Genomic DNA, 22492 nt, shown 5'->3' with positions numbered 1-22492 from the left:
GTTTGGGACACCTCTAGCAAATGAATAGCAACATGCTAATAACACTCAGAAGACCTTAGAAATCTGCATAGGAATGCCCTGGCTACCACCATCAACACATTAGCATCATGGCAGTAACTTTTGAACAGTTAGGCTCCACTTACAATTTCTACAGAAAATGTAGTTGACAAAAATCATTGCTTCACCAATAGTCGCTGTTGGTCATGCCACCTCAGATTGCCAACTCCACTGAAAATGAAGGACTTAAGGTTGCTTTGTCACTGAAAAATGCGGTATATGTGAACATCCTTTCGAGTGAGAGAAAGACAGGGACATTCAGATTTCTAAAGAAAACACTCTGATCCCAAGATGCAAGTTATTTATTGAGGAATTTTGCAATGTTTAAGGAAAAGCACTCTCCATAGAAAATCAGTCAACAGATCATGGCTCAATGTTTCTCTCTCACATTTTCTCTCACTTTGCATTCTGTACATGACCAAGGTCATTTTCAAATCCATGGCAGGTATCTATAAAGACTTGCACACACACAAAGATGTAGTTTTGCTGTCAATCTCATAAAGATTTTCACTGCTCACTGCAACTTAAAAAAGTGAGCACATTGCAGTATCAGCATCACTATCCTACCTGAGAAACAGTACCCTTTGGTGGACAGATGTGGAAATAACACTGACTGGGCTTGAAGGGGGTCTGTATAGGCACTGTAAAAGCAGCAGGTGTGTTACACTGGGAATGGTGCCAACTGCCAAGGCTGAGGCTACTGAATATCTTAATTTACAAAACGTATGTTAGGTACCGTGGCAGAGCCAGGTGTGAGGCCAGCCAACAAAACCATCCCACCAGTGCTAGATGCTGAAGGCAGGACCAGAGAACTGCTCCCTAAAGTACTGGGACACATGACTAAAGCCAGAGACAGTATAAGGAGGACAAGACAGACCACTTGTAGAAAAGTGAAAGGGGGAAATTGCAATGTTCAATATGGCAGCTGTAGGAAAGGAAGCTGTGATGCACACGCCTTCCGCAGAGGTTCGCGCCAAACTCCCACGAAAATATAAGCTAGGTTTTAGTGAACACAAAGCGCTCTGGTTTCACTTTAATTTAACGATTGTGTAATGACAAATGTTATTTGTCACTGTGGGTTCATACACGCAGTGTTAAAGTAAGGTTGGCTGGGTTCCATCAACAACAGTGTATATGAAAAATAAAAAAATAAAAATATTATTTTTAATGTCTGTAGCAACTCATAATGTAATAACTGCACATAATAATGTAATAAGTATTACATTATTGATTAAATAAAATGTTAAAAATGTTATAATTTTCTCAAAATGTAATAAAATCTTGAGCACATAATGTAATAATGTTTTTTGCATAACGTAACAGGTTATTGTATGATAAATTTATATCATTATGAACACACTGTAGCCAGTGGCGCCTACAGCTGTACGGCCGTACCATGAGCACTCCGACTGACATGAGAAATATTTACTCTCAGAATATTTCATCAATCATGAAGTGTGTCCCATGGCAGTTTAAAAGAACTAGCGATGACCAATTTGTGAATGAATAATTCTTTTGAGTCGGTTCTTTTCAGTGAATTGGCCAGACGGGCTTACAAAACTGTCTGAATCGATTCGTGATTCAGTATAATTTGTTCAGACCGCTCTCTCACGGAATCATTTGGAGCAGTTTCTCACACAGTAAATCAGCATCGGGATATTTACGAACACAGAGAACAGCGCTGAATACAGTGGAAATTTACCTACAATCAACTGTCTTTTTGAGAGGTAACTTTGAGAGATAACTTCAGCAAGTGCTGTGTCATGTGAACAAGGGGCTGTTCAAACTGAAAGTGTTTTTGCATCCGCTCATGCTGATCTTTAATAGTTTTCCATGTAAACATTCGCTAGATGGATGTCTTTTGACAACTGCGTCACGTTTCACTGTTTTTAGGACCACTCACGGGAGCACTGCATTTTTATAACCTGCTTTAAGTTAAAAAAGAACTTTAACTGATAAAAACGTGTCTGGAGACAACTGCGTTCAGCTCTATTCGTTGTGGTGTGTTTTGCTTTTTTAGCAGGAGAACGTCTTCGGGTTACTTGACTGTAACCCTTGTTCCCTGAAAAAGCGGAATGAGATGCTGCGCTTGATTAAGCGCTTATGGGAACGTCTTTAGAAGTGACCAGCTGTGAATATGTGTGCAACACGTCAATGAAATTGACTAGAACCTTTATAGCCTCTGATGGTGACATCATCAGAATGCGCCAGTACCAGGGGCTATAAATAGATGTGCCACGGGTGCATCATCAGGTATGTTTGTCTGAAGAGTAGTCGTGGGACATCCTCAGTGCGGCAATGAAGCACAGCATCTCGTTCCGCTTTTTCAGGGAACAAGGGTTACAGTCAAGTAACCCGAGAGCCAAGTTTCCCTGTCAAAAGTTACACTTAAAGCTGCGCTTGATTAAGCGCTTATGGGCACGAGAATACCCATGCCGCCGCACTGTGGGTGTCTGGACCCCTTACAATTGTGTAGTGTGTGCTCACAAGAACACGAAAGGTCTCAGACATGAGCTTGTGATGTTGACTCAAGGACGTGAGAACCCGGAGTGGCATGAACATCCAAACTATAAAATCTTATGAATGTGTGCGGAGAGGACCAGCCTGCCGCATTACAAACATGCTGCAGAGGGGCACCCCCCACCAAAGCTTTAGAAGAAGCAACCCCCCTGGTAGAATGAGCCCTGATGCGAAGCTTGACCGTGCGCCTCATAGGCAAGAGCAATAGCATCCCTCACCTAATGTGACATTGCTGGTTTTGTGGCAGCCGCCCCCCTGTTACGGCCCCCATGACAAACGAATAGTTGCTCTGACTTACGCCACTGGCTAGTACGGTGGACGTAGGCCTGAAGAGCACGGACTGGACACAGTCTGTGAAGTTTCTCCTGATCCGGCGTTGTGAACGGCGGAGGACAGAAGGCTTTAAGAGTGACCGGATGTACGGTTGAGAAAGGAACCTTAGGCAGGTAGTCAGGATGAGGATGAAATATCGCTTTCACCATTCCTGGGGCAAAGTCTAAGCAGGATGGCAAGAAAGACAGAGCCTGCAAATCCTCAATTCTTTTTAAAGAAGTGATAGCCATAAGAAAAACCATCTTTAGAGTCAGGAGCTTGTCAGACACCGACTCTAGAGGTTCAAAGGGTGTCTCAACCAGACCCTCAAGGACTATAGTTAAGTCCCATGAAGGGATCCTGGTTCTAATGGGAGGCCTCAGTCGCATGGCCCCACGGACGAAGCGAGCGAGCAAAGGATGTTTCCCCAGTGGCACCCCGTCAATCAAGGCATGGCAAGCCGACAGAGCAGCCACATAAACCCTGAGAGTGGCGGGGCATGTGCCTACTGATAATTTCTCCTGCAGGAAGTCCAGAACTGAAGCAATCTGGCAGTTAACTGGATCTGCATTATGTGCAGTGCACCACCTTTCAAAGACACCCCATTTATTGGCATAACTTTTTCTAGTGGTAGGAGCCCTAGCACTCAGAATGGTCTCAATAACTTCAGGTGAAAACCCAGTGTCCCTCAGTTGGTACCCTTCAGGGGCCAAACATGAAGGTTCCACAGCTCGGGCCAGGGATGAAATATTGTCCCCTGCGCTTGAGACAGAAAGTCCCTCCTCTCCGGTATCGCCCAAGGCGAGCCGTCGAGGAGAGATATTATCTCCGAGAACCATACTCTGTTCGGCCAACACGGCGCTATCAGTAAGAGGCAAGATCCTTGTTGATGAACTCTGGCTAGAACTCCCGGGAACAGAGAAACCGGAGGAAACGCATACAGGCACATTTTGGGCCATGTATGCACCATCGCGTCCAGACCCAGGGGGGCTGGGTGACTCAGAGAGAAGTAGAGGGGACATTGCACTGTCTGTTGGGAGGCAAAGAGGTCCACCTCTGCTTCATAAAATCTTAACCAGATTTGTTTCACTACCTCAGGGTGGAGTTTCCATTCTCATGTCGGTATTTTCTGTCTGGAAAAAAATTTTCCGCTACCATATTCAGGCATCCAGGGGTATATACTGCTTTGAGTGACAGGAGCTTACCCTGGGCCCAAAGAAAAATCTGCCGTGCTAGTCTGTTTAGCTGGCACGACCGCAGACCTCCTTGGTGATTTATGTAAGAGACTGCCGCTGTGTTGTCCACCCGCACCAGGACATGGCAGCCTCTCAGATGCTGGAGGAAGTACTTCAGGGCCAGAAATACAGCCATCAACTCGAGACAGTTGATGTGCCAATCGAGCTGATGACCCTCCCATTCCCCTTGAGCTGGACGACCACTTAAGACCGCTCCCCAGCCCGACAGGGAGGTGTCTGTTGTTAGCAATCTGCGATGGCAAGACGCACCTAGAGTGGGACCCAAGGCAAGGAACCGGGGTCTGAGCCACATAGAGAGGGTACGTAGCCCACAGCGCGTAACCCTTATCTACCCTTGGATAAAATCCCCTGGCTTTGAGCCACAACTGAAACGGTCTCATATGCAAAAGGCCCATAGGGATCGCAGAGGACGCAGATGCCATGAGACCTAACATTCATTGATACTGAAGAACAGTATGATCTTCGCCTAGCCTGACTTTCCTCAGGGTATTCTGAATGGTTTCGATTTGAGCAGGAGACAGCTGTGCCCGCATCATGATTGAATTCCATACGATCCCTAAATATGTCGTTCGCGGGGCAGGAGAAAGAACGCTTTTCTTGTCGTTGAGTCTCAACCCTAGAGAAACTATATGAGCTAAGACGACATTTCTGTGCTGTAATGCCAGTTCTTGCGATTGTGCTAGTATCAGCCAGTCGTCTATGTAATTCAAAATGTGGATGCCTTGAAGTCGCAATGGAGCCAGTGCTGCATCCATGCACTTTGTGTATGTGTGAGGTGATAAGGCTTGGCCGAATGGAAGAACCCGATATTGGTAAGCTTCACCATCGAAAGCAAACCTCAGGAACTTCCTGTGTTGTGGCAGTATTTCTATATGAAAGTATGCGTCCATGAGATCGAACGATCGTCTTGACAGTTAGCATCTTGAACTTGAGTGCCTTGACTGAGCGGTTCAAGCCTTGAAGGTCTAAAATTGGATGCAATCCCCCATCCTTCTTGGGAACCAGGAAGTATCTGCTGTAGTAACCTGACTCTCTCTCTGGAAGGGGAACATGATCTATAGCCCCTTTGACCAGAAGAGATTGCAGCTTTTGTGACAGTAAATGTGCTTGTTCTGGTTTCACGGTAGTGGGGACCACGACGTTGAAACGTTGAAAAGGATGGCGAATTAATTGAATTCTGTAGCCCTTTTCTACTGTCTTTAGGACCCACATAGAAATACCTGGCAGTAGCTTCCACGTTGCCAGGTTCTCTGGAATGGATACCAACTTTGATACTTCCCGTTGAGGGGATGTTGGATGTTCTGTGTCCTGGGCGACAACAGGAAGCATCGGAACACTCATTTCACTGGAAACCGCTGCCCCCCGAAACACCAGTGGTGGTGAGGATGGAGAGGTTTTGTGGAGGTGTCGGGAAGGAGCGGGTAGATGTTTTGCATGCCCCGTCCCGAGGGGGGCTACCCCCACAATGCTGGGCGCAAGACCACTAGGACTTCTTCTTTTTGGAAATAATGATCCTGAGGTCTTGCTTTGGAGGCTGCTGAGGGCGACGAGCCGGTCCCCAACCTTTACAAGGGGGAGCGCAACTCGCCACACTTTGTTTTTAAGCCTCCCTTCTAGAAGGACCGGGGCGAGGCTGGGTGGCCGGCAGGGCCCTCCCCTGAGTGCGACGAGGAAGGAATTGCACAAAGGCTTCCTCGTGTTTTTTCACCTCCCGAAACCTGGTGACGACTGTATTCACCGAATCGCCAAACAGGCCGGAAGGTGAGACCGGGGCATCAAGTAGGAATACTCTGTCCTTATCCTTGATGCCTGTGAGATTTAGCCACAGATGCCTCTCCGTGCTGACCAAAGCAGCCATTGAACGGCCAATAGTGCGAGCCGTCTGCTTGGTTGCACGGAGAGATAAATCTGTGGCTTTACGAAGCTCTGAGAATGCTTCCTCGTCGATTGCACTACCCACACTCAGGTCCTTCAACAGATCAGCCTGGTATGCCTGTAAATTCGCCATGGTGTGTAGCGCAGCACCAGCCTGATCTGCTACTTGATAAGCTTTCCCCACAAGCGTTGAGGTGGTTCTACACGGCTTTGTGGGGAGAGTTGGTCTTTTTAATGATGATGTCGAACCAGGCGAGAGATAGCCCGCGAGCGTCTCTTCTACCTGTGGCATCATCGTATACCCCCGTGCCTTAGCACCCACGATAGTCAAATATATCGACGTCAAAGGCACAAAGATACGGGAAGTATAAGGTTTTCCCCATGAACGAGTTAACTCATCATGGAGATCTTCAAAGCAGCAGAGAGACTGATTTTGTGTTCCCTTCCCCTGGCCACCAGACAGAAATCTGTCTTCTAGTTTCGATCGTTTGGGGGTCTCTTGTTCGCGTTGCCGGTCTAGCTGTAATCTGGCCACCGCATGAGTAACCACCTCAAGTAATTCCTCAACCACTTTGTCATCACATGAGGAATGTTCAGATGTAGGCAACTCAAAGTCCGCAGACCCAAGAGATTCATCGTCCCCCTCATGAACCGAAGAGGCGCCGGGGCGCGCTTCGAGATTACGCGAGGGACAAACTGGATCTGGAGAGAGAGCGAGGGACGGACCCGTCTCTCGCTCCTCAGCCAGATCTATACATGAGCCCCACGATAGAATGGTGGGTGCTGGCTCTTGGAAGTAAGCGAGACGAGCGTGCAACATCTTCACTGTGAACAGCTCACAATTCTCACACTCGCCTCGCTCCAACGCAAGAGCAGCGTGCTCTTCCCCCAAACAAACAAAACAAAACTGGTGTGTGTCCGATTCAGCCATAGGACATACGCATGGAAACACACACCGTTTGCTTTGTTGATCACTCATTTTTTCTTTCTTTTGTCTTTTCCACACTTGAATGACAGAGAAAGAGAAAGTTTTCTGCACACTGCCTGACAAATCTAACTCCTATCAGAAGAAAAATAGAGAGCTGAGAAGCTGTAGAAGCACAAACACATCACAGAGTGGTCTGAAGACAAAAGACCTGATGATGCACCTGTGGCACATCTATTTATAGCCCCTGGTACTGACGCATTCTTATGATGTCACCAACAGAGGCTATAAAGGTTCTAGTCAATTGAATTGACGTGTTGCACACATATTCACAGCTGGTCACTTCTAAAGACGTTCCCATAAGCGCTTACTCTAGCACAGCATTAAGTGTAGCTTTTGACAGGGAACACGTCTGTTCTGAACAGTTACTGGAAGAAATGCTTTAGCCAATAGTTACATGAACGCTACTCATACTCGAGAAAAAACAATGCTTTCTCAAAGTCACCAGAATTGAATGCTTTGATGTTGTTTATGCAAAAATATTCTCCCGTGGGAGCATGCCACCGGACTCCCCTAGATATAAGGTTTATTAAGCAAATTTCTGTCTGTACCCTCAGATGAAATCTTGCAGGTGCCCATGACTGTAACTTATAATGTAATCACAGTTCGTAATGTAAGAGCAGCACATAATAGATAAGTGAAACAATGTTTACAATATAATCATTTTCTCTCAACATAATAACTTTATGAGCACAAAACGTAATAATATATCTTTTTTTAATAGGTTATTATATTAAAATAAATGTAGGCTTATTAGGCTACATTGTGAACTCAAACATTTCATAAATTTTGCTAATTTTGTTATTATGACCTGCTCAACAATTTTGAGTCGCTTTGACAGAGAAACACGTTTTAATTTGTATGCACTAAATTAAAAAATAAAGTTTCCTCTTTCTAATTATGTAATTCTTACGTTTCTTATCATTGTTGAGATATAATCATTTAAATGGCTGTCATAAAAACTTGGATAATGGATAATGCATTTATAATTTTATCGATATGCTTCTCTATAGAGAACTCCAAGAAATGTTGTAGCCTGTAGGGTGCATTCTTGTACCATAGATGCATCCTAAATTTGTGTGGCTGGTTGAATTGTCCCAGTGTTATTTATTTATTTATTTTATTACTATTATTTTTAAAAGTTACTGGCTTTAGATTTTATTTTGATTTTGATATAAGAAGTTATGCTACTCTCTAACAACTCTTGGAAATTTGTGCTTAAATCTAATAATAATAATAATAATAATAATTATTATTATTATTATTATTATTATTATTATAATAATAATAATAATAATATATATATATATATATATATATATATATATATATATATATATATATATATATATATATATATATATATATATGTATATACTCTGTGGGTTATTTTTTTTACAACGTAGGCTTTACTTTGCACACAGTGTTGTTATCACACACTATTTGTCATTTATCAGTATGTATGCCTTTTCGTTGTCAAATTGAAAAGCATTTAATATCCTCTTTTAACTGAAGACTACAAGTGTCTTTGGCTTATGTATACATACTAGAAGTAATGTACAGTAATAATAATAATAACATCAACAACAACAATAATATTTATATTAATAACAATATTGATAATATCAATAATATTAATAATATTTCCAGCCTGCTGGGCTAATGTATGATGGAGAAGTCCTGCAGAAACTGGACTGCCCGTCACGCCTTCCCCAGTGCCAGCTCTCTGAAATATCAGTAGTACATTCTAGGACATCAGCACCACAGGAAGCCAACCTGCCTGCTGGTCCCCTGCACAGAGATTAAGCCAATCACAGGCCAGGCTGTTGAGAAGACAGTGAAGGTTATACTACCCTCATATAACCCATGCTCCGAGCACTGCTTTTAAAAGACACTAGGAAACAAGTGTCACTTCAAAGTCTTGCTCATGAGAAACAACATGATATCAAAACCATTCACATCCTTTTCACGCCAGCTTCCTTTTAAACTATTTTTGCCCTTCATAGTGCAAACTCAGACCAACTGTTGGACTAACGTGCTAGTCAACAACTGCTTAATCCAATCTTGTGCTAATTAAATTAACTTAAATTGAACAACAATATACAATATACCTACGGGATCGAATTGTGATTTGATCCTTGAAATTGAAAACTAAAGCCAATTTTAAGGACAATTAGGTTTTTTATTTATTTTTTTTTTTTATTTGTTTGCATTCACATAATTTGCTTGACAATTAATCTACCCCCAAAAAATTATCATTACCGTAATGCATCGGATGTTGTACTTTTGAGGTTTTTGCAATTCCCATTATTCTTGTGATTCTTATATTTTATTATATTACAATAAAAATACTGTAAATTAGTGATTTTTTATATTAAATCAGCAAAAATATATGGCAGTAGAACAAAAACCACCACTATCTATAAATACCCATTATCTATAAATACTTCACAATTTAAATTATATATATATATATATATATATATATACATACATACATACATATATGTAATGATTGATAGTGAGACAAACAGACCCAAGAGCAGAGGAACAGTATTCAAAGGATTTATTAACAAATATTGGCAGCATTCGTGGCCGCGCAAGGAGCAATCCATGAAGAGTTTGTTCGTGGGATGAGTGTGTGCATTGTGGAAGTTAGGAACAGATTCGTAGAATTCTCCGTTGAAGCTTATTGAGGTGCAGTACAATGCCCAGCAGAGATGGGCTATCTTAACTCCCAACACGGGGGCAGAGACGGGGTATCCTCCATGGAAGACCAGCTGACTTGCAGCAAAACTGGAAAGCAACCATACACCCGACACACGGGCAACCAGCATATACACAGATACATCTGGTGCCAACAATCATGCCACACTTCAAATCACTGAGATCAAATTTTTTCCCCATTCTGATGGTTGATGTGAACATTAACTGAAGCTCCTGACCCATATCCACGTGATTATATGCATTGCACTGCTGCTACACAATTGGCTGATTAGATAATCGCATGGATGATTGTTGGTTCCAGATGGGCTGGTTTGAGTATTTCTGTAACTGCTGATCTCCTGGGAATTTCACACACAACAGTCTCTAGAATTTACTCCAAATGGTGCCAAAAACAAAAAACATCCAGTGAGCGGTAGTTCTGCAGATGGAAACGCCTTGTTGATGAGAGAGGTCAACAGAGAATGGCCAGATTGGTTGAAACTGACAACTGGTAACTCAGATACAATCTGTACAAATGTGGTGAGAAGAATAGCATCTCGGAATGCTATTCTAAGATGTGGGTTGGTGCTGAATTGGCGGCATGAGGAGACCTACACAATATCAGACAGGTGGTTTTAATGTTGTGGCTGATCAATGCATATAAGAACTAAATCCCTAAAAAAATGCCCTGAAGGCTGCAGGGATAGGGTGCACATATCACTCTGTCTACCCAGGGACTTGTGAGGGCCAGGGGTGTTGATGTCTGCCAATTGGCTCTGGTTCACCTAGGGAGATATCAGAATCAGCTTTATGAGCTTTATTGCCAAGTATTCTTACACATACAAGGAATTTGTCTTGGTGAGAGAAGCTTCCAGTTCACAACAACAAGACAGAGATAATAAAAAAATAGAATAAAAATAAAAAATGAATAGAAAATATAAATATATATAGAAAAAAACAATAAGGAAAAAAAAAAATGGAATAATGTGTCCCTGAACAAAGGGGGGTTCAAAATCAAAAGTATCAGTCAGTATCTGGTGTGGCCACCAGCTGCATTAAGTACTGCAGTGCATCTCCTCATCATGGACTGCACCAGGTTTGCCAGTTCTTGCTGTGAGATGTTACCCCACTCTTCCACCAAGGCACTTGCAAGTTCCCAGACATTTCTAGGGGGAATGGCCCAGCCCTCACCCTCTGATCCAACAGGTCCTAGACGTGCTCAATGGGATTGAGATCTGGGCTCTTCGCTGGCCATGGCAGAACACTGACATTCCTGTCTTGCAGGAAATCACGTACAGAACAAGCAATATGGCTGGTGGCATTGTCATGCTGGAGGGTCATGTCAGGATGAACCTGCAGGAAGGATACCACATGAGGGAGGTGGATGTCTTCCCTGTAACGCACAGCATTGAGATTACCTGCAATGACAACAAGCTCAGTCCGATGATGCTGTGACACACCACCCCAGACCATGATGGACCCTCCACCTCTAAATCGATCCCGCTCCAGAGTACAGGCCTCGGTGTAACGCTCATTCCTTCGACGATAAACGCCAGTCCGACCATCACCCCTGGTGAGACAAAACCGTGACTTGTCAGTGAAGAGCACTTTTTGCCAGTCATGTCTGGTCCAGTGAAGGTGGGTTTGTGCCCATAGGCGACGTTGTTGCCTCTCTCAGCCTATTGCGGACAGTCTGAGCACTGATGGAGGGATTGTGCGTTCCTGGTGTAACTCGGACAGTTGTTGTTGCCATCCTGTACCTGTCCCGCAGGTGTAATATTCGGAAGTACCGATCCTGTGCAGATGTTGTTACACGTGGTCTGCCACTGCGAGGACGATCAGCTGTCCCTCCTGTCTCCCTGTAGCACTGTCTTATGTGTCTCACAGTACGGACATTGCAATTTATTCCCCTGGCCACATCTGCAGTCCTCATGCCTCCATGCAGCATGCCTAAGGCACGTTCATGCAGATGAGCAGGGACCCTGGGCATCTTTCTTTTGGTGTTTTTCAGAGTCACTAGAAAGGTCTCTTTAGTGTCCTAAGTTTTTATAACTGTGACCTTCATTGCCTACCGTCTATAAGCTGTTAGTGTCTTAACGACCGTTCCACAGGTGCATGTTCTTGGTGCATTAATTGTTTATGGTTCATTGAACAAGCATGGAAAACATTGTTTAAACCCTTTACATTAAAGATCTGTAAAGTTATTTGGATTTTTACAAAATTATCTTTAAAATACAGTGTCCTGAAAAAGGGACGTTTATTTTTTGCTGAGTTTATATATATATATATATATATATATATATATATATATATATATATATATATATATATATATATATATATATACAGAGAGTGCAAGGGAATTTATGGCAGAAGAGGTAGGGTATGTTAGATAAATATAAATAGACTAACCTGTGTATTGCACATAATTATTGCTCAATGGGGCAGTTTTAAATGATCATGTGATGGATAGCCTGAGGGAAAAAAACTGTTCCTGTGCCTGATGGTTTTGGTGCTCAGTACTCTGTAGCGCCTGCCAGAAGGCCCCAGTTCAAAAAGATAGTGGGCTGGGTGAGTGGGGTCCAGAGTGATTTTTCCAGCCCTTTTCCTCACTCTGGAATTGCACAGTTCTTGAAGGGTGGGGTGGAGGCAACAAATAATCCACTTAGCAGACCAAACTGTCCTTTGTAGTCTTTTGATGTCCGATTTCATAGCTGAACCAAACCAGACAGTTATTGATGTACGCAGGACAGACTCAGTGACTGCTGAGTAGAACTGTATCAGCAGCGCCTGTGGGAGGTTGAACTTCCACAGCTGGCGAAGGAAGTACAACCTCTGCTGGGCCTTATTCACAATGGAGTCTATGTGGGTCTCCCACTTCATGTCCTGTGAGATGGTAGAGCCCAGGAACCTGAATGACTCCACTGCTGCCACAGTGCTGTTTAGAATGGTGAGCGGGGTCAGTGTTGTGGTGTTCCTCCTAAAGTCCACTATCATCTCCACTGCTTTGAGCATGTTCAGCTCCAGGTTGTTTTGACTGCACCAGTGAGCCAGCCATTCAACCTCCTGTATACAGACTCATCGTCATCTTGGATGAGGCCAATGACAGTAGTGTCATCTACAAACTTTTTGTGTATATATATATATATATATATATATATATATATATATATATACACACACACACACACACACACACACACACACACACACACACACACACACACACACACATATGTGTGCATTCTTTATCATGGTTATTAATTATGATTTCTGGGGTGCAATATGACCAGGACATGATCTTGACATGTTTTGTGAGACTTACCCAGTTGCACTTGTAGCTGATAACTCGCCTGTAGCTGGTACCATGCCAAACCAAAACTTCATGCCCCCTGCAATCTCAACTGTGATTGGCGGATGAAGTGTTATAGTTACTAACATGCTCTAATTGGCTGAGAGAGGGTGGCAGTTGGATGAGCCATTTCAGTAAACCCAGATGGAAGTGACAGCTCTGACCTTATTTTCCCCAGAAAAGGAAGCTGAAAAAAATCCCAGTCTCTCCCTGGGTGAACCAGAGCCAGTTGGCAGACATCAACGCCCCTGGCCCTCACACATCCCTGGGTAGACAGAGTGATATGTGCACCCTATCCCTGCAACCTTCAGGGGTTTCTGTGAAGTTGTGAAATCAAAGCCCCAGACTGTTTTTTAGGGATTTAGTTCTTACTGTCAGAATAACCAACTGGATATGGCATTAAATTGCCTTTGTAGAGGATGAACATTTGCATTGACTTTCAGAGACTTTACTTTTTGTTCCAAAGTTCTAAATAATTTCTGATGTGAATAGACCAACCACAGCACCTTAGATTAGCTAATCCTTGGAATATGGCACACAGTGACAGTAAACATTATTTGAATACATGGAAAAGCAGTAGTGCTTGGATGAACATTCAATCCGAACCCGCATGACAGAAGAAATCCCCAGTTAAATCCATATAAAACCCTTTTGTACACCATTTCAAAGCATTTCTAACCTTCCAAAACCTTCCAAAAATATTAAGTTAACTTTCTCAGCATACACATAGAATGTAACTTCGCATAGCACCAGATATTGTATGTGTATTCTCAGAGTTTCGAAGTACACACATAAGCACTCATTACTGTTTTGCTAAAGTTCTATGTTAATGGGAAATGTCTCCAAAATTTGGGAATGAGACAAAGAGACAATAAAAAATCAGAATTGAACCTATTTATATTTTCATAATAAATGTTGCTGGCCTTATTTTGCATGGTTCTATGATGTCATTTTAATCTGTAAATAAATTTTTCATAATCTTTTAACCAAAAGACTTTTTCCACCTCTGACTCAACCTTTAAATTCTGTGGGCATGGAAAAATAATTTTAACCAATGATATAATAGCCTAACTTTTCACAATCCAATGAAACCTAGAAGGGAATGCATAAAATCTATGTGGAAATTTAAATAGGGTGCATTACAAAAACCTGCACCATTTACAATGATCTTTTGAACAATCAGCTTGCCAAGATAAGCACTGAACAACTGCTACACATTTAAAGTATAATCTACATAATGTGTATGCTGGCAGTTGATACCACAGTTCTTGTTAACTGCCAGTTAAATAAGTAGTATGCTCTATTCCTTTACCCACTCCCTCTCTCTTTCTGTGAGGATACATGGCTCACCCTTCTGTAGCTGCAATGCAGAGCTCTCAACTCATGCATACACACACACTCTCACATATATAGCTTAGCTTGTGAGCTGGCAAAAGGAAGACTGTGGGGGGAATTCAGTTAGAATGAATTGCGCCTGCTGATAGCATTGTATATTTGCATGTGCTGTCTGCGTTCATTTAATTACAGAATCACTAAAGGATCTATGCAAATCAAATAAAGGTGCAAATATTCTTCTGTCATTATAAATAGAAAATGTACACAAACATCTCTTTTAAATGAAATTCAGTTTACCACCTGCTTAATGAATGACAAGGACATAATTTAAATACAGCACCAGTGTTAGGTAAATATATTTTTAAATAACAAATTACTTCTCTAAAATTGTAATCAGATTACTTTAATGATTACTTCACTGTAAAATTTATCACTTTACTATTTACTTTACTTTTGTGTTACTTTCTAAAACCATTTCTGCTCAACAAATTAAATCAAAATAATGTAGGCATGTCATAAAATATTGATATATTGACTATTGATCAGCATGTTATTTTATCGATATGTTTTTGAGGCATCAAGATATTAACATTAGCTGACTTTTAAATTAGAAACCTAATTTGCGTGCTTTCCAATTCACTGTAATTTGGCCTTCTGTTTAATGTAGTCTGGTGTAATAGCGTTGGGAGACCACAAGGGGATGATATAACATTTACTGAAGCCAGTCACGGGTAGGAAAAGGCAAACAAGTCCAAACTGTGGATCTAGTCACAATACACACGAACGGTATGAAGGATTTTGTTATTCTTCAAGAATTAACAAAGTGATGTTGATGAATTTGCAGGTTAATGTATAAAACTGGTGTAACTACTCAAACTGAATGATTAGAAATGATTATGCAATTTTCTGTATGTGGCCTTGAAGAGGTTTCATCTAGCTGTCAAACCACAAAAATACATTATAACTGAAAATACATTTTGTAGGCTGTATGAAAGATACATATACACAATATTTCATCCAGTGATGACTTATCCTTTGATAATGATGTTGGTCAAAATTAATGGAAAACTATGCGAGTTGAGCTCTGTGGTGCTGCAGAATTTTAAGCAGCCTCCAAAGATGGCAAGCATCGGCAGCGATGGTCTGTGTACCTTCGTAGAAAATAATTGTTTCAAATTTTAGAACGGCCATGTCATTCGCCAGACGTGTCCGGTGTGCGAGCCCCTTTAATTTTCTGCTGCTCACACTTTACCAAAGATGTGTTGTGAAATATGTTTGAAGAGACAAAGACTATTGTGCAACGAGCAGCCCAATTTATATTAAAAAAAATGCCACTATATAATCGATAATCATCTGGAAATTTTTCTGATTATCGATCCAAAGCCTAAAATAATGTCTATATTTCCTCCTTGTTCATTGTTGCACACAAGTCATACACTTTGCACCACACATTTCTCCCTTACTTTTTAGTGAGTCTTCAGCTGTCACAAAAACACAAACAGACATATATAATTGGCATAATTCACATTTAAAATGTATTCAACATTAATACAAATATTTTAGAAATATTTGTAACCCTTATTGTTACATATAACACCCATATGTTCTTAAATATATAGTCAGTATATGTAATCTGATTACAAGAATTTAAAATGTAAGGTGTTACAATATTTTTTTCTTTGCAAGTAATTAGATTACAGTAACCTATTTGGTGAATTTGTCCCCTTTGTCTGTTTGGTGTGGACTGAGATGTGTCCTCAGGAAGCTGTCAAAGAATTATTGCAAAGTTATTCAACATGGCTTATGTTTCAGAATGAGGACACAGATGAGGATAAATAACAGGTGTTTTATGAGAGTTTTATGGGCTTTTCTATTTGCTAGAGGCAGAGGTAAGCATAAACCTGTGGGCTTTATTTAGATAAACAGACAGCTTGTCACCCAAAAAGGAGTGGACAAGGTTAAAGAGTAATACTTCAAGTTCTACTGAACACAGCTGAAGTAGCACTTCCTTTTGAATAATTCACAGACAGTCATAGCTTCTAAGAAACTCAATCTACCAAGCTGGTTTATCCTGTCCAACTTTTCTCATGTTCATACATTCATTGTGTGGAGAGGCTGGCCACATTTGACCAATTAAGGGTAAAAGTTTTTGAAAGATTCTGGCATATATTCTCCTTCCTCACAGAGACTTTGTATTTGAAAATTATGTATCTATTGCATTTAAATTTCCCACAGGATGTACAGGATTGTTAATGGAATTTTGATGATTTGGAAACAACAATCCTTAACATCAAACTCAACATGAAGTCAAAATAGACTGTTTGAAATTTCTTGGTATTATTGTGCATCATTCATCAGACCATGTTATTCCAATAAAAAATATGCTTGTTTTTGTAATCGCCAAAATCTAATAACTTGCTTCGCCTCTAAAACAATTGTACTCTGCAGTGAATTAATGTAAACCAATAGACAAATAGCAATTTAGGCAATGTATAAGACTAAATTTGTAGGTAATGCTGCCTTTACAATATTTAATATTCTAATCTCTTTCTAAAAAAAAACAATTGTTAACTTAATGCTGTTTAACGTTAATGTTATACGTTTTTGGCAATACAACTACAGATTTGAAAAAGATGTGTTGCCATTGGGATACATCAAGGTAATAATGAGGGTGATCCTGACCTCACAATTGACTGCAGTCTTACATTCAAGTCTGGTTTCATTCTAGTAACTTTCACAATCCAATCAATTCCCAATGGATATGTCCAGCCCTACATTTTTTCTGACTGAATATCCTGTTTCACTCAGCAGTACATGACATAATGGAATGGGGTGCAAATTTAGTTTCATTTGAGAATCCTAATGGGATTAAATAGGAACCAAATCAAAATAAAATGACCAAAGTTCAGCCATGCAACTCTGTGGCGGAGGCTGATAGGTTCTTTGACTTGTTATCTGTTAGCCAATCGGCTCGCTCACATGTGACATGTTAAGCCAATCGGCTTGCATGGTGAAGCTGGTTTCTTTGCATCGCACTGTGAGAGTTTTTCTCTGAAAACGCAATATTGCTGAAGTGGTTTGCTGGGGGTTCCTTCTATCAGCTTGTACGGTAATGTCCACATGCTAACTCGGTATGTACAGTATGTGTTTTTCTAGCAGTAGCAAGTCTCCTTACTTGCTCTGCAGCAGCAGCAGCAGCAGTGTTGCAGATCAAGTCCGCCAAGATCAAAATCCTATCAATATGTCATACCCGCATGCTAAGTCTTTCCGAGAGTTGGCATGACTGAACTGAATTGTTTTCTATTTTTTGTTAGAATTTTAGTGTATCCAATAAAATCTTGGTTGATTCTTAGCAGATGCTAAGAGGATTCTTAATTGACCCCATTAGGATACTTTAGAATTAGTACCAAATTATGATAGAAATTCCATTGTAATCCATTTAAGATTTTCTGACTAGGCATAGAACCATCACTCATCTAGTTAACTTCTTTCATAAGACACCCCAGCTTATTACAAGAGAGTGACAAGTGTCTTATTATTTAGTTTTCCTTCTGGTTTTCTTCTAACTTGAAAAGTCATTATTGTTTCCTGTGGGAACTTGAGTACTATAGGTGAGTTTCAAATTACACACTTGCAGTGGGACTATTGAATCTGCAATAAAAATGATATTGCTACAGATTCTTCACATGTAATTAAAGCCTACAGGCTGGATTACACAGCTGCTTCAGCTGCCAAACCCTGTAAAAACAAGCTTGCATAAGTGTGGTCGTGACACCATGCACTGTTCTGCATTCCCTGCGGGCTTGATATAGATGCAAGTATGGCAGCAAGGGTTATATGCTACTAAAACGAAGAAAGAGAGTTATCGAGTTATGTGGTGCATGGATGCCATATTATTGTCAAATCTTCATTCATAGTGCCCGATACATTGGCTAGAATATCCTCAAATGTGTGGTTTATTAGATTAGTCTTTTGCTCATCTTTTTATTTTATTGGCAAAGATCAGCCACATGTTTGCTTAACAATTACACATTAACATGTAAACATGAATTTAAGCAATCTAATTTAAACAATAAAAAAATTAATTTGAAAAATTTGGGATTTTGATCAATTCAAAACAAATAAACATTACGATGTAAAATGAATAAGAAATGTACGAGATTCTGCACTAATTCTAGGTCACTAATCAAATAAGCAAATTTGTGACCATGTTAAACCCTTTGTACAAATGTCAGATTTCCTTGCTCCCCTTGAAGCACACAAGACGATCTTTGGATAATCAGGTTTTGCACAAACGTGTGGAGTCCATGCTCGAGTGCATGCAGTCATTAAAGCAAAAGGGGAACATACCAAATAAGAAATTCAGAAATTCATGCTAATTCAACTCTTATTGTTAATCTGATAATAAATAATAATAATAATAATAATAATAATAAAACACTGCGTGCAATTAGAAAAAAGCCAAATAGAAGCATTTTCACAAGTGCACTCATACATTTGAATCCAGCTGTATATGTAAACATGTAAAAAATCAACAGCTGCACATTTCAGTCAAAGGAAGTAAAAACAAGACAAAAATCTCATCTCTTTCTCGCCTCTCTATGTGGGCGTTTGCTCATGGGAACATCGACCCGCCAAGCCACGTCTTACCCATCAACAGGAGCATGTAAACATTCATTAGACCGAGAGGAAGAGTCTTCACATTTTCTGTCTTTTCAGAGAGCCTGACGTGTATTCAAAAGCAGGGAGAGGTAAGCTAATGAAAAGCCCTTCTGCTGCAGCTTTGCTGGAAAACTCACAAAAGCAGAGCCTTGCTTATCAACTGGCTTTTGTTTTTGGTGTTTCGCGGGTGTGCATCATGCTCATTCGCAGCTTGAAGGGCTCTCTCTGCCTCCCTCTCAACCCACTCACAGCTTCTGTGTTCTAGCAAAGGGCTAAAAACATTCACTCTATGTAAATAATGACAGAATGTTAATTTTTGGGTGAACTATCCCTTAACTTTTTGCCACACCAGCCAAAAACGGATGAGTTATCGGCCATGAAACTCATTAATTTCATTGATGACAATGGAATTATTTCACAGTTTTTCTTTGCATATTTGTGACAAAAGCGTACATCACTGTGACACTCAATGTATCAAATACGAGATGAGCCAAGCCACTTCGTGGTTTTGCACTAAAATTTTTGTTTTGGTGGCTTATTGCAAGGAATATTCCACATAAGTGTTGAAAAAAACTTTAGACATCTTAAATAAATGTATTGGCTATTTTGGATGTGGATCAGAGGTAGTAAGGAATTTGTATAAATATCGGCATAAAGTCTGGTTCACATTGCAGCTTAGAACCGCCCGCTTAGACAGGAAGAGACCGTCTGACCAACATTTAAAAGTTACCCATTACAGATTTGTTTTTTTTTTAAGGTTTTTAAGTTATGTTTAAGGGCAGATAAATCTGAAATCGGACATAACACTGTAGTTGTTTGGAAACTTGTAAACACAACTTTACTTCCCAGCAGTTTGGCCTTAAACGTCTTAAACTGTATGCAACAATAAAATTAGTGTGTCCCAAATCACTAGAATGCAAAAGGTGCACAGCTGGTATACTATTTATGGTGGAATTTCAATGTGTGCATGCTAATGGGGCTAATATTGCCCACAATATCTAGCACTGTGGAAGGAGAGGAGTTCTCCCCCTGCTGAAAAGACCAGCATTCCGGTCACAAGCTTATGTTGTGTTTTGGGTGCTGGTCCTCCAGCATGCAATTCTGGTATGCTTGTGACCCCACCAAGCTTTTAAACTAGCTTAACCAGCTTCATCAGAAAGACAGTGCTGGTCAACCAGCTACACCAGCTAGGTTTTGTTGGTGAAACGCATGGCTATGCTGGTTCACCAGCTAGACCAGCACCAAACCAGCACTAACCAGCATAAACCAGCCTAGACCAGCATGGGAATTGCATGCTGGTTAAGCTGGTCTTTACAGCAGAGCTGTCGATCATTTTCAGACAAGGAATAACTTTTAGGCAAATTAATTTAGCTAAATGCTAACATGCTTACATGTTAATGAAAACAGTACATGACAAGGGGGTCTGTAATATCAAGACACAATTTAATGGCATGGTAACTTGTTCAAAAACACTCATGCACTGTCTTACTACTTACTCAAAAGTATGTGCTTTTGCATAACCAGCATACAAACTGTACTTTTACGTACTTTTAGTGCAAAGGAGAACAATGTGAATTGGGATACAGTGTAGATTGTAGAGGGGTTGTCTAGTACCTGTCTAGGTGGTGGTAGACTCCAGTGATGATAGGTGGCGTGTTTAGGTGGAGGGACCGGGGCCCTAAAGAGTCTTTCAGAGGAAATCAGTGCGACAAACACCTGTAAATGAAGAAACATTGTTAGCTTCACAGTTACAGTATATACACACAGACATGTCAAGAAACAGCAATCTGGGATTTTTAGATATGTGTTGCGTTTCATGAGTGTGGGAGAAACAAACACATGGGAGTATGTGTTACTAACACACAGATTCAGCTCATTAGTTCTTTAATGAGATCACACTGCTATAGGTGAGCACTGTGGTGTAAATACTAATGGTATTTACATTGTACTCAAATTTACTTTACATATACCATGGTGCATTTTTATCAGTGATAATAGCAGCCTGAAGTTAAAGTTCAATAACCTTGCAAAATAAAGGAAATAGCAGGTCTAGATATAGTCTAAAATGTAAATTAGTTCCCTTCAATGCCATTTAAATCCATCCATCCATCCATTCCCTTATCTCTTGGAATCTATCCATCCATTGTCTATTATGGAGGGTCAGCAATGAGCATCAGAGCTCTGACTGCTTCAGGGGATATGAGGTGGAAAACACAGCATTTTCTTTCTGCCACCAGATAATATGCGAGCGCTCCACACACTGACTCACACTGTATGAACATGAGGGCCCTCAGCTGCATTTTCACACTGAGAACTCAAACAAGACAGAGTAATACCGCCCTCGCAGGCACAGAGAGCCCTGCATGGGTCCCAGAACCAGCAAACTGACATACTGCTGCTGCAGATGGCATTTAGATGCATACATAACACACAACACCACACAGAGGCAAAAAACTGCTATGTGTACACACTAAAAACATATAAAGTGCATACAGTACCAAGGACAGAAGGTTGCTAGTAGATGCAGTAACACCATTTTACTGTCAACAAGCTTGTTTTTCCATTGACAAAATTCAAAAGTAGCCACGTTTGCAATTTTTGGCAAATATTTCTTTATATTGCAATATATATTTTGCCAGGGCCCATTTTGGGGGAGTGGCTTGTAAAAGCGTGAAATTGCCTTTGACATCACAGCTCATGTACTGGCAAGATGGCCTGATCTCATTAATATACATAGCTATTTGTATGTTAATATTTGTAACATTTAAACATACAAGTATGTACATTTGGATAGAAACTAAAACGTACAATATGGACATTTGAAAGCATTTAGAACGTATTTTTTTTACGTATTTACAGCTTTAGAAACATCAAATATTGACTAATCCATTACAAATATATTGGAATACACAAATCGATTATAAATATATTTGTACATTTTTACTGTTTTATATATATTTTAGATCCCTTAACCCTACAACAACCTCTAAACATAACCACTTTTCAACAATATAAAAACATGTAACAAGTAGATTAATGTACAGTAGTAATCATTTTTGTTACAATATATTAATTTATATATATTTTACAGCCGCTAATCCCACACCTACTCCTAAAGCTAACATAACCATTTATTAAGCATATAAAACATGTATCAGGCAGATACATTTAATCACAATAATGTATTCAGAAAAATGGCAAAATTCAGTACCAAAGTATTCCAAAAGGCGATGTGCTGCATCCGATGTGCTCCATGATGGCATACAATAGCATTGTGTGAGGTAGAGAGAGGAATTTAAATTATTAATTGCTGTAAATCTTCTCCTTATGCACACCAGAACAGCGCTGTCATATCTCGAATTTAATTTTGAAAAACCAAACCAAACAACGCAGGTTTCCAGTTACGGTGGGTGCGACGGTGCTACAGCAGAT

At 40.5% G+C, this 22492-nt stretch overlaps 1 protein-coding gene across 2 annotated transcripts in view; it reads right to left on the bottom strand.

Moving 5' to 3' along the window:
• The window catches only part of LOC127446933 (microtubule-associated protein 2-like), a 155108-nt gene that overhangs the window by 68084 nt on the left and 64532 nt on the right, over window positions 1-22492 (bottom strand). For both annotated transcript variants that reach the window (XM_051708277.1, XM_051708278.1), the window contains exon 3: window positions 20675-20776. The gene's annotated coding sequence lies outside the window, so the exon portion shown is untranslated. The remainder of the gene's footprint in view (window positions 1-20674; window positions 20777-22492) is intronic.

Source organism: Myxocyprinus asiaticus, chromosome 10, assembly GCF_019703515.2.
Source record: "Myxocyprinus asiaticus isolate MX2 ecotype Aquarium Trade chromosome 10, UBuf_Myxa_2, whole genome shotgun sequence".
In the NCBI taxonomy this organism is placed as follows: Eukaryota; Metazoa; Chordata; class Actinopteri; order Cypriniformes; family Catostomidae; genus Myxocyprinus; species Myxocyprinus asiaticus.
This window is presented reverse-complemented; position numbering and strand designations above follow the sequence as displayed.